Raw genomic sequence first — 12,812 nt, 5'->3', positions numbered from 1 at the left:
AACATTCCAACAAGAGGCTACGTATTTGGAGACCTTTTTGGAAAGGTTACGACCCAAGAAACACATTTTCGCTCCTTGGAAACGCAGGAATCGTCCTTGAATCGCCGAGGAGTCGCCAAGAGAAAGGTTCTATATTGGCTGTTGAAGACAACGCGAATCGAGAGGAACGCACTTGTGATCTGTAGGGCAATTATTTTAAGAGTAGAGAACACCATTAAAATATATTTATTGATTAGAACATTTAACGGGCCGACGCTACATATGAGATGAATCGCGACGTATTGGAGGGCTCCTGATTGATTTTGCCCGACTGGGAATCTTTAACGTGCGTCGAAATCTCGGACACACGCATCGTAATTCAAAATTTTTGCAGTTGGCGAGGCAACCGGTTGTCAAGGCAGCACTGGTTTATAAAACTGCGAAGCACTGCCTCAGATACGAGGGTGTGCTTAAGCTTTTGGCACGCTGCTTCCCAATTTGCAGCCTATATAAGTGAGGCAGCAGATGCAAAACTTTATTGTGGGGCGAAACAAGAACTAAATACTTGCGAATGACATGCCAGAAATATGACACTAACCAAAGGGAACTGCCGAGGGAATTTGGAGAGCTGGTTGCGGAAAGTTGCTTACTACATTTTATTACCTGATTTAGAGCGTATTCCGTTATCGCTCACAACTTGCCCGAGCACTTTGATGAGTTTTCTCGCGAATAAGCGTTTTTTCGCGCTACGTTGAAGTCCCGCGGCGGCAAGAATTATTACAACTACATCTAGGCTCTTCAGATAGTCATGAAATGCAGAGAAGAGACAATATCGTCGAATTGAGGCCAGATAAAATAACGTTTGTGAACTTCTGTTGCGGTCTCAAGGCTTCCAGTCGTATCAGTGCACAGGGTGGCCTAATGTTCGCGCAGCCCTGCCAAAAGGCCCCTGTTTTTACGATAAAAAGTTTTTATGTTTAGAATAGTGTTCGGATAGCGAGAATAACGCCAATATAGCTTCAGCGGCCCTTTTCGGCAGCTTAGCTTCGAACAAGTCATTTATCGTAGCTATAAACTTGAGCGCAGCACTGGTTTGCTTTTCCAACGGCCAGACGTCAGTGGATCTCTCATCAATAAACTAGGGCCTAAGCTTGTTCCTTGACAACCGCGTGTAAAAAAGCGAAACAAGAAACGCTGGCTACATATCACTTCAGTCGTGCGCGGCAACGTCATCGTCGTGAATCTTTTCTCGCTTTCCCCGAGTTTTTGTCTGCCTCTGTGCAGTACCCATACAGGTATGGAGTGCGACCTGCTCCGGAAGTACCCATCATTTCCGATACCTCAGTGGCTACCCTAGAAAGGTTGAACCATGCTAGGAAGGCGTTTGTGGACACAAACAGGACTTATTAACCTTAGAATGATCTGGCCACCTTGGGGTAGTAGATGGCCGCCGCCTCCCATGACCAACCAACAAAACACGCGGCCCTCAGTCCCCACGAAGCTGCAGCGCACCTGTCCACACCGGCTGTCAGAACAGCGTTACAGCAGAGAGTGCTAAGAATCTCTGGGTCAGGAGAGGCCGCCATTGGATCTTCACCCTGGCGACGTACAACGCACGCACTCTGTATAGCGAGGAAAGCTTAGCTGTACTACTAGAGGAGCTTTCGGACATTACGTAGGATACTATAGGGTCAAGCGAAGTTATAAGGACCAAAGAAGGCTTCATGAAGTTCACTAGTGGGGATATCCTGTGGTAAAAAGGACCCCAATGGAAGAAAGAACGCAGATTGGGAATTTTTACATAGGGAATTGGCAGAAAACATGGAGGAGTTTTTCAGCTTTAACGAGAGAGGTGCAGCTGTCGGGAGGAAGACAAACAAGCGATACAGGGTAAATATAGTACAGGCCTGTGGGCCTGCATTCAGCTATGATGCTGAAGCCGCCGACAGCTTCTACGAGGATTTCCAATCAGCAATAAAAAGGCAGCTACACTGTTCACGCGTGTGATGGGAGACTGTGATGGGAAATTGTGATGAGCAAAGGTCGGTAAGAGGCAAATGGGAGAAAGGTCGGTGGGAAACTTCAGAATAGGCTGTCATAAATGTCGGGAAGATATACTGGTGGTATTTGAAGAGAAAAATAACATTAGGTTGGTGAACACATTTTTTTACAAACGAAAAAATACGAAATGAACATAGAAAGGTCCCGGTAATGCAACTAAAAAAACTGAGTTAATTTTATGTGACAACGAAGGTATAGTGCAAGACGCAGAGGTGCTAAGATCCAGACCAACGAACAAAGGATGTTTAAATGCAAGCTAAGGTTGATTCTTAAAAGAGAAAGGAGGAACCTCGTGAAAACTAAGAAACCCCGCATGAAGTCCGTCAGGCCACATCGCAAGAAGTTTGACATGACTCATCCAAACAAATTCGCGCTTGTAGGCGAGGACATCGAGGTCGGTGTAGACAGGCTAAAGGGGAGACTAACATCGGTAATCACTAAATCAGCAACAGCTGCGAGTGAAGCAAAATATAGAGAACGAACTGAAAAAAGTAAATTAAAAGTGGAGGAACTAACAGCCAAATGTAAGAACCAGAAAGTATCGAACACGGCAGATCAGATTGAACTAGTCAACCTGTCTCAACCTATTAACAGCAGTAAAACAAACGGCATTCATTCAATAAAGATACCATTCATTGAGGAAAAGCAAACAGGGGGAAGCTTGGAAAAAACTAAGAGAAAGGTAGCTATCGGCAAAGGTGTACGCACTCCGACACGAGCTGGGTAATATAACTTACAACTTGGATGAGATAATAAAGCCAGCATAACGATTTTACGCCAGGCTGTATGCCAGCCACGTTATACCAGGTGAAACTGCTGAGAGTACAAGCTCAACGTGCGTTATCCCACTAGAAAAGAAAGCCCCCACATACCCATAGTTTTGCATACAGTAGCGTCCTTGTTCGCTGTCCTGCCTCTGCCGTCTTTAATGAGGAGTTCAGTGCGTACGGGTCTCACTTGCGTTCAGTACCAAGTGAAGCATCTTTCAATAAATAAATATAACTTCCGTTTGGTACCACGTGAATCAGCGTTCAACAAATAAATAAATAAATAAATAAAGGTTCGGTTTTTATGAAATATTTAGCTGTGAAACTGCGCTCGTTTGTCCCCTCTCTTTTTGTCGTCCTTTTTGGCAGTTTGAAGTTTTGATTGTAGGGTTTAACGCGCCGACGCAACGCATGCGATGAGGCGCGCCGTAGTGGAGGGCTCCGGATTAATTTTGACCACCTGGGGATCTTTATCGTGTGCCGAAATCTCGTACACATGGGCGTTTTTGCTTTTCACCTCCATCAAAAAAGCGGCCGCCGCGGCCGGGAAACGAACCCGCGACCTCGTGCTCAGCAGCGCAACAGTTAGAAGTTTTCATGAATCGTTTTTAACTCGCCCTGCTTGCTTTGATTCTAACGAGGTTAAAACCTAGTTACAATGTGCATGCTATATACGTGTAAGCTGTTTGGTGTGAACGAACTTACGGACGCACAACCGGTGGCAAAATAAGCATCGCACTCGTGCGCATGCTGCTGATGATGATTGCTAGTGCTATCTCCTTTCTAGCCAGTGCTGACGTGTCATCTTACTAAAAATATATATCTATGTATTATACAATTCGTTTAATACTAGCGCTTCTCCTAGGGCAGGCACTAAATTCTTTTTCTGATAGAGGTGGTAACAGTACTAGGCAATGTTACCCTCTCTGCTTGTAGTCTATCAGTACCACTTTTATCTGCTTTTCTTCACCTCGATAGCCTTGAAGTTCACCCCTTGAAATCCTATGGCTAATGGAAGCAGAATATTTCACTGATGTAGCTTTGGAAGGATACACTCGCGTGCCAACACCTTGTTTCGTGGTTTTAGTTGCTTCTCCGCCGGCCACGCATATCCCAGCATTTTGTGTATACTTCGACGCATAGCTGAAAGTTCAAGAGTAAAATGCTCTGCCTTTAAAAAGCAAAGTAGTTCCCTGGAATTATCGTGTAAATTTTCCTTTCTCATATCCAATGTCTCTGCCCGGTACACCTCTAGCGACATTTTCGCTTCTATTTTTTTTCTTTACATTTATCCGTTCTTATGTGGCTTGCCACTTTTTTGGTTACTTTGCTGTCGGTGACTCCTCAGCGTTATTTACATAATTCTACGTTAGCTTTCTAGTCTTCCATAGCCACTGCATGCCCACGAGTTTCATGTATAGGTGCATAAAATCTTTAGCTGTTCACCTGCGTTGATTCATTGATCTCAACTTCCCCTTAAAACATATTTTAAGCAGAGCTTCCAGCACTTCAAACGACACCCAGCCCATATCTCCCTGCACTGCTTCGTTAGTTGATTTACCATGCCCTCCTAAGGCCAAACGGCCTACAGCCCTCTGGTTCACTTCAAGGCATGCTAGAGCGTTTGATTTTAAGCAATGTACTGCATTCGAAACATGAGACGTGATTCCTTTCCACGTTCCTCTTACTACTTTATATTTCTTATATAACCCCAGAGTACTACGGTTGGTTATAGCTGCGTTTCGTTGATCCTTTGCCCTTATATTGCTCCTCGTGAGTTTTAAAGTAGTTTCCCCTTGGTTCAACCACACTCCGAAATATTCATATTCCTTGACTCTGAGTAATTCGCCATGCTCGATTAACACTGCGTCAGGTCTGGTGTCATTGAAAACCATTATTAGTGTTTTTTCTGTGTTAAACTACAACCGAAGGTCTGTGGCATCCTGACCATTAATATATATGAGCCGTTTCATATCGGTCTGGTTGTCAGCTAAAAGATACATGTCGTCTGCATTTATTATTTTGTACCACTTCACCTTGCAGCATGTGCGTTCGGTTGAACCGCAATTTACTTTTCCGGTTTCGTTTCTAACCCTGCCTTGCAAAGCATAAACAATCTTGGGTTCAAAGGTCATCGTTGTTTCAGTCCTAGATGGGTGCTGACCGGCTGTATTTCTGCCTTTTCCATGTAAGGTGCACTCTACTATCTTTATAAATTGCTGTAAGAGCTGTATTTACTCGTCATCTAAGTCCTCGAGTTTCAGTATTCTACACTGCAGTTCTCCATGTGCGTTGTCATGTGCCACTTTAATCTCCAAGAACGTAATTCATAACGGTCTATTCTGCACTTTCGCGATTTCAAGGCACTGTGTTACCTCGAACAAGGGATAATCCAATCGGCTGTCATGTCTAAATGCCGTGTGTAGTTCTCCAAGGACCTCAGTTTATTTTTATCTATGCTTCAATTTCTGATTTTATTTCCTGAAATACGAATCTATACACCACTGACGTTACTGTCACGGGTCTCTATGAATCCATAGTGGCTTTGTTGCCCCTGCCTTGATATAATAAATGCATCCTACTTTCTAGACAATCGTCGGGTATTTGTTTGGTTTGTGTATCCTTCCTTATGGCGATCGTAAACAATGCCTTACTCCCTGTTTTAGGCAGGTTTATCAGCTGCATTGGTATTTCGTCTGAGCGCCGTGCTCTTTTGGGTTTAACCGGTTGCTTTTCTTTTTTCCAGTCAAGGTTGCCCAAACTCATTTTTCCTTTCTGAGGTCTTTTATGACATTGATGTTATAGATGCAGTCTTCCCGACCTTTATTTCCCTAAACTTCTCACAAATTACTCAGTAAAAATGGGCCAACGCCTGCTCGTCTTTTAAATGTTACCCCTCTCCCTCCTCGATCAAGAATTTTAAATGGACATCGTATTTTGAGCTTAATCCTTTTACATAGTTCCAAAGCTTCTTGGGTGCGCTTGTGTCATTCTTCCCTATGTCAGCCATTCATTGTTTACTTTTCTTCTTGATCTTAGTTTGCACCATCTTCTGCATCTCTGTTTTTACCCCGATAGCTCTCCCATTATTCCTTCGCAACCTTCAATCCGATTCCAGTTCTTTTTGCCTGTCTGTTCTCTCGACGCCTTTTTCTACTGTTCAATAGCTTCTTGTATTTCCGTACTCCACCACTTTCTCGGCTTTTTTTCGCTTTCCATTGGTGGCATTGCTTTGATTCATCCAACTTAAGTTTTATGAACGCGAACATTTTATCGTTATCTCAATTTTTATGAGAACTGATAGATTTCGGCTTTCATCATATCACCGATGATTTTTAACTGCTGATTGTAGGTAAGTTCTGGATGTACCGATGTCTGGACTCGCCCCAGTTGCAATCCTAATCAGCAAGGTAAGTCGCTTGTTACCCCTTCCTAACCTCTGTTTTTTCATCTATCCTCATTTGCCGCAACCTTTCGTATGCTGTCTCGTCAGCTAGGCTATAGTGTATGCTGGACTGTCTGTTACCCCTTTTTACACATTATGCGCCCGTCACACCTGTTTCTGTGTTTACTATTACTAGACGGATTTCCTAGCATAGATTCATCACTACAAAACCATGGTAATCTGTGTATCCATCGAACTTTTCTATGTGGGCACACATATCTCCAACTAAGATTATTTCACCCGAATATTTAAAGTCGTTTATATCTTTTCACGAACAGTTTACCATTACAATTTCCTCCTTAGCTTCCCTTCTGGTTCATAGATACACAACTCCTCACCGTGTATTTTCCCCCGGTATCGTGCCTTTAACCCACAGATGCTGTTTAAAGCTTTCATGCACTCTCTGCCGTTCACTCCATTGTTTAATAAGCATGCCAGCGCCTCCCCCTATCTTGATTCTTGCGTTATTCTTACGTCCTTCCTACACGTAGTTGTCTATGACCGGTGGGCTTCTCAGTCTCCGAAGTAATTCTCGGCTAAGGCGTACACGTTTATTTCTCCCGGTTCAAGTTGCTTTTGGATTTCTAACCAATAATGAGGGTTTCGTCTACCTACCTGCATATTTACGCAGGTGATTAAATATTTATGCCTGTTGTTTTTGCCTTTTCGTTTCAACTTACGGTGTTATTTTTTTTACTTACAAAATTGTTCGCTCTATTGTTTTCAAATAAATCGCCTGTGTCTAAGTTCTCAGCTATGTCTATAGGTTCTTCGGTTAGCTCTAGGCCTGGCTGCCTCCCAGCAATGAGTGTGCATATATCCCTCGCTTCCCGTTTGTTGCATAGTTTTCCTTCCTTAGCTTCGCGGGTCCCTATGAAAAAACTGCTGCTCCTGTACCTAAGCGCCACCCTACCTTGTTTTCTAGCCTAGGGTCGAAGTGAATTCCGTCCCAGAAAGAAGCTTGCCTATGTTCAATGCAGCCCACTACCCTGTTCACGTCCATCACTTCAAGCCCAAGTTCTCTGCCACGCCTCTTTATCTACCTGTTAACACGGAGTACTGCCCGTTCGGTGCGCACGTCCTGCTTTGTCAGCTCTGGCACGGTGCAGTCTCCGATGAGCACCGCTGGGGCGGTCGCCCGCAGGTTGTTTACCCCCTTCGCTATCTCCTGGTGAAGTTTTCCCTCCCGTCTTGAGAAGATCGTTAAGCACCGCGGCAATCACCACAAGGTTTCGAACTTTACTGGGCACGGTCAGCTGCCGCTTCGCTTTGGTCATCACCGTCTGCATCGTTTCACCGGGGAAACACCCCACCTTCACATGCTTATCCCCGCTACCCTTTCAACTACGGCACAGCTGCTCTCCTATATGTTAGAATCTCCCTCAATGATTACCTCGCTATTTCCTGCCACGTGCTGCTCTTTTCAGGTACCCGGCTTATCGACTGGTTTTGCTGGCCTATCGTGCAGCATGTTTGAGTAGCTGTTGCCTTCCGTATCCTCCGCCCCACGCGTCACCTCTGTTCATGCCTCCGCTCTCCTGCATGGGCCGAGGTGTTCTTCATTTTCGGCAAAATGACGGCCCCTTCTAGGTTGCTCTCAGCTGCTTATAACTTTCCCTCAACGGCCCTGCGTTCGTCGCGTTGGTTACTTAGCGCTGCCTCCAGTTCTGAAACACGCTTAGTTAGCGCCGAGTTATCCGCTTCTAGGTGTTCTAGCCACGACACAACTCTGCATAAACGCCACGTACTACATTCCCCTTCGCCTGCCAAGCCGCTATTCCTCTTAAACCCCTCTGAATTTACTTGTCGCGGACAACTACGACACTGTGCTACCTTTCTACACGTGTTAGTCATATTGGCTGTAAACGCAAAACAAGAAAGAACCATGTAGTTGTAGCGACACCACCATCATCATCATGAGCGCCACAATTATCATCAGCGGTGCTTGCCCGGTGGCGTCAGCACTGACACGCGCCTTGAGATCGAACATGACCGAGCGCCTGGGCGGCCGTATGTCCGCACCGCTCCCACTCCTAGCCGTGCCATCGCGCACCAATAAATAGGAGGCCACCGCACCCTACCGAGTCTGCTTCCTACAAGTGGTGACCCAGACGGGATCCCCGGCCAGCGGCACACCGACATGGATACGTGGGGAGGACCCGCCGATACCGGCGTTCGACGCACGCCACGTCAGAGGATGGTTCTTCAAGTTTGAGGCTACCCTCTGGCTCAACCACGTCGGTGTACAGCCTCTAAAGCTCTCCATCCTCTGGGAGACGCTTCCGCTAGACCTCCGCGGCGTCCTCGCCCTTCCACCACCCAGCGCCACCCCCTACGATAACCTTCACGCTGCCGTGCGTGCTCACTACGGCTTCGCGGACGATTGCTTTGGGCCTGCATGAGGTACCGGCATGGTCCGCGCACGCTTCACCGCCGCATGCAGCACACGAGGTACCCGCACGGCTTGCACACACTACGCTGCCCCACACGGTACCCTCCGTGCCACCCAGCACGGCGACGTCCTCCACCACCGAGGCCGATGACCCGCTCTTCATCGGCAGCACGGCAGCCCCACATTCACCGACCGGACTTGAACCCGACAACATCGCATGCGCTCACCGACGACCTCCCGCCTCGCCCGCTTATGCCACACAACGCGAAGGCACTGGTGAGCCAAACAATACTGAAGCAGCCGAACCTACACCTAAGACACTTGCAGAGGACTGCGTCACGGAAACCCGCCAGTCACAGCCCGCTTGGACCGCTTCTACTACCCCAGGTGAGGGCTCCGGTGAGCGTCTTTGCTCGGCGACCACGCAATTTTTCCGAACCTTGCCCCCGTTACGCCAGTGTTGCACGTCAACTCCGCCACGGCGTTGACGCAGCGCCTTTTTCTACTGCAATCGCTGCCCGACTCGGGTGAAGCGTATATTGCGGCCCTCTCTGCGGACACCAACAATACGGCCGCGACCACTGCTCTCCATCAAATGCCCCGAGAGCATCTCGTAAACCGCGACGTGCAGGATGACCAGGAGTCCGTTCGTGAAACTCAACGCCGATGTCGCCAGCGACGCCGTAAGCGCCCGTCGCGGAAACGAGTTTCATCGCTGGTACTTCTGCGGCGCACTCTTACGAGACCTCATCGCCATCTTGACCAGCGTCTTTTGTACACGCGCTGTCAACGGCGACTACTGTTTTGGGCCCATCATCGGCGTTCCGAGACTTGGGCGCTTCGAATCCGCGCAACGAGGCAGGACCCGAACCAGTCCTCACCACGTCGCCATTAAGCCTAAGAGTGATCGTACTGGCTGTAAAACACCAGTAGACATGCGTCACCAAAGGCTGCGTGTAGAGCGCCCATTCGGCAAACATTGCCTTGTCGCGTACGCAGCGGCCGCGGCTGGCGTCACTTTTTCAGCGGGGCTGCTACACATTACGCCAACTCGTCCCATCATCCACTCCCAGCCTCGTCCATCAGAGGTTTCCTCTCATCCGGGATGCTACCTCGCCGACGACCAAGACCATGCCGTAAGTCAACCCCTGCCACTTGACCACTGACTGTCCACGGAATCTCCCTGACAACGGACCAATTGTACATACCTGTACATAGTTTTCACATTTTCCAAATAACGCGCTACGCGCTAGGAGGAAGCCCTGTAGCGACACCGCCATCATCATCATGAGCGCCACAATCATCATAAGCGGTGCTTGCCCGGTGGCGTCAGCACTGACACGCGCCAAGAGATCGGACACGACCGAGAACCTGGGCGGCCGCATATCCGCACCGCTCCCACTCCTGGCCGGGCCTACGCGCACCAATAAAATGTAGGAGGTCACCGCACCCTACCGAGTCTGCTTCCTACAAAGCAAATACTGAGCTTCCGCTGTCCTCCGCTGTCCCTATCGCTCCGCTGTACTTCCCTGCACAACCTGCTGTTGTCAAAGCACAACATATTAAAGCCATTCCACTCAATGTGAGAGCTGTCGAAAGTACAGAGCTGTGATTATGCAAAATGCCTAGTGGCGCCGTTATCCGCTCACTGCAACTGCCCATAACGCTCTTCATCATCCTGTCTCATTCCTGTCCTCATGAATTCAGCAGAGGTTTGTCCAACGCGTTTCAAACTTCCCTCCTTCGCAGTTCTGGCGCACCCCCTGCCTGAAACTGCCCTACCGGGGGTTATGTTCGTTTTAGGCTTGCTTTTCCTCCGGCACTTACCGGCGTTTAACTGTCACTTTTTTCGCTTAATATCATAAAAACCCACCCAACGAGTGTTCCTATCTAAATAAAGGCGGGCGCTGCCGGTTAATTACGTATATTTTGCCTCAAATGTATTTCTAGTTTTTTGGGGTTATAAAACAGGGAGATGTATTGCAAGTGCTAGCGGTTGAGGAGTTTCGAGCGCTTATGAGTATATATACCGCTTGGCTTTAGGTGCATCTTTGGGACGCCGCGATGACAGCCGCTACGACGGAAGGCCGTGTGGCTCTACTTGGGTCCAGCGAGCGAGCTACCACGATAAGGCGGGACTTTAAATTGCTGCGCACTTAAAAACACGATCTTAGAGGTCAAGTACACTGACCGCAATATATCCACACGAACAATCTGAGCCTTAAAATCTCCCTCGAACCTCCGGATAAGACGTTTGTGCTGGGCATAGAAGAAAGCATTCATATGATACAACTCAACAGTAACGGAAGTAAAAGAAAACCGCCCCTTTATTCCCTGCTGAGCGATGCGTGTGTAGAGGAGGCCCGATGCTCGGTGCAGTTTTACAGAATCCTGCGGATTTTCAATGCTTCACGAGGAGTCCTGAGTACTGAACCCAGTCATGGGCACGTTACCGAAAAAAAGTAACAGTGTTACAGTTACAGTTACCTAACCCAAAAAAGTAACTCTGTTACAGTTACAGTTACGAATTTTCCAAAAGTAACTAGTTACAGTTACAGTTACTGCAAAAAAGTAACGTCGTTACTTTTCCGTTACTTTATAAAACTAAGAAATAGCTAAAAAGATTTGGCTTATTTAATAGAAACCTACGAAGGCATGCAGGTAGTAAAAATTACACGTAGTAAAGCTATACACGAGGGGAACCTAAAATGATGCACTCTCATGCCCCAACAATCGTTGTTTACGCCTCACTTTTTTTAATACGGAAGTTTTGCTATCCATCATAAGGAACTTCATTTTTTGGTTGCTGCACTCTCAATGCAAAAAATTTATTTGCGAACATCATTGTAGCATAGAATTAGTTGTTTTTCAAAGTTGGAATCAGAGAGGCCGAACTGGAGAACAACACAGACGAAACAATCTTTCAATGTAAACTTAATTTATTTTCGCCTACAATGCCGCCTCTTGACCGCCCTGCGCAGTGAGAGAGAATGGAAAAAAGGGGGCGGAGGTGGCGGATCGACGGAAGGCCCTCGTAGCAAAGGGGAAACGGACGTGTGAGTACATCGGTTCTCGAGGTGGTTTTGAAGGATACTAAAAAAAAGCGCTTCGTTGACTTTTTATTTCGTACTTGTGGTCGGAGACGGAGACCAATTTGAGCCATTGCCGAAAGGACGTTTGTTCAACCCGCAGCCACCCCCCTCCCCGGAATGAGACAAGATATTTCCAAAGGGAATAGAAACTGAAACGAACGCTTTACTGTTTTCGTCCTTCCCTTCCTCCCCCCCCCCCCCCCCCCCCGTCCTCACAAAGGCGGATTTTGCGTCTCGAGCGGAAAAACTGCTCTCACAATCCCAGCCTTCCACAGCACTCACGTCTCCGATCCCAGGAACCCCTCCCTTCGTTTCCTTTGAGGCGTAGGCCGAACGAAGCTCACCCGAGTATTCCTTGCACCCAACATTCGAAAGAAGATGTAGCTACTGTTTTCGTTTCGGCCACAGCCCTCGAAACGAAGTCGCGAGGCTTCCCAAGAACATTTCTTCGTGCAGTGCACTCTAAGAAAAAAGGGTAGAAAAAAGGAGGAAATCGAGGGTTTTCTCCCCCGGACCAGCGAGATTCTCCCTTTAGCTCATTACACGTAGCGCCCTCTGTACGGCCTCTACGAAACACGGAAATGGGGGAGGAAATATTCTCCCCTGTCGTCTGTGATCTGCTGTCGGCGCCGGCGCCGAAAACGAAACCGTTCATCGTTGCACTGTGGCTTTCGCTGATCGGCCGCATACGACGACTATGACCAACACCTCCCCTGTGATGTGCTGCTTGCTTGTTTTCTCGCTGTCTTTCTTTTTAATATTACCATGTGCCCGCCGCGCTAACGCAGGGCTCGCCAGCCGTGTGTTTGAAGCACATTCTGTGGGCACCGCTGCATGATTGCTGTGTGCGACTCGCCTGCGCCCTGTTCAACGTTACCACTGCATTTGTGGACGTTTTATACTGACGCCCAAGGGTATAAAAGAGGTCAGCGATGATAGCAAACTGCCCCTTTTTTCGTCAACGAGCACGGACCCAACCATATTGACGCATCAGTTACCAACAACAAAAAGCTCCCATTCGGTAAAATTGGCTGAATGGTTGCGAGACCAGCGGTGCGCTCTACGGTAAAATAGCG

Source organism: Haemaphysalis longicornis, unplaced genomic scaffold (assembly GCF_048455015.1).
Source record: "Haemaphysalis longicornis isolate Haplotype H1 unplaced genomic scaffold, Haemaphysalis longicornis Haplotype H1 scaffold_14, whole genome shotgun sequence".
Lineage (NCBI taxonomy): Eukaryota > Metazoa > Arthropoda > Arachnida > Ixodida > Ixodidae > Haemaphysalis > Haemaphysalis longicornis.
The sequence above is the reverse complement of the archived record's forward strand: the minus strand, read 5'-3'. Positions refer to the sequence as shown.